Source organism: Camarhynchus parvulus, chromosome Z (assembly GCF_901933205.1).
Source record: "Camarhynchus parvulus chromosome Z, STF_HiC, whole genome shotgun sequence".
Classification (NCBI taxonomy): Eukaryota; Metazoa; Chordata; class Aves; order Passeriformes; family Thraupidae; genus Camarhynchus; species Camarhynchus parvulus.
The window spans coordinates 9,788,596-9,789,570 of record NC_044601.1 but is presented as its reverse complement, the minus strand read 5'-3'; positions in this window follow the sequence as shown (position 1 = coordinate 9,789,570).

Sequence of the window (975 nt, the reverse complement as noted above, 5' to 3'; positions counted from 1 at the left end):
GACTCCTGCCGCATTGCCCCGGCTGCGGCCAGGCAGGGGAACTCGGTACTGGCTGCTCTGGGAGATGGAGCTGCAGCAGCAGCAGCAGCAGCAGCAGGATCGGCGGCAGCCGCAACAACAGCAGCAGCGGCAGCAGCAGGATGGGGATCTGCAGCAGCATCGGGATCTGCAGCAGGATGGGGATCTGCAGCAGGATGGGGATATGCAGCAGCAGCGGGATCTGCAGGAGCAGCGGGATCGGCCGCCCGGGCTGCGGCGGCCGCGGTGCCCCGGCGCAGTCGGGGAAGGCAAAGCCGCGTCCGGCCGGGCGGTCCCGGGCACCGCATCCTGACGTCAGCCAGCCCCGAGAGGCGATGGGCAGAGCGAGATGACGTGCCGAGGGCAGGTGCACCAGGTGAGCAGGGCAGCGAAAGGCGCTGGGGCAGAGCCGGGTCCCACCCCGCACGCCTTCTGCTGCCCCCCCGCAGGAACAGGACCACCACCCCCACGCCGCTTGTCTGCACCCGGGGAGGGACCTGGGACTCACAGCCAAAGGAGAGAGTAGTGTAAACTTCCCTTTTTAAAGTATTTAAACTTTTTTTAAAAGTTATTACTACTTAAATAATATCTATCTTCTCAGTAGTAGGCTGATTAGTAATACAATTTCTTAAATGCCGCGTAGGCTTTTTAGCGTTCATGTGATGTTTAAAGCACAATTTTCCAAAAGCTTGCTGTCGCATTATAGTAAAACAAACACAAATCACAGAATGGTTTAGGTTGCAAGGGACCTCTGAAGATCACCTAGCCCAACCCCCAGTGCAGGGTCACCTGCAGAGGTTACACAGGAAATATACCAGATCTATTATAAAAACACTATTAGCTGTCACATACCAGTGTGTACACTAAAAAACCAGAGTAAAAATACAGAGTAAAAAAACAGAGTAAAAACACAGACTATTGTGTACCATCTAGTATGCCTAAATCATTTTTATTCTG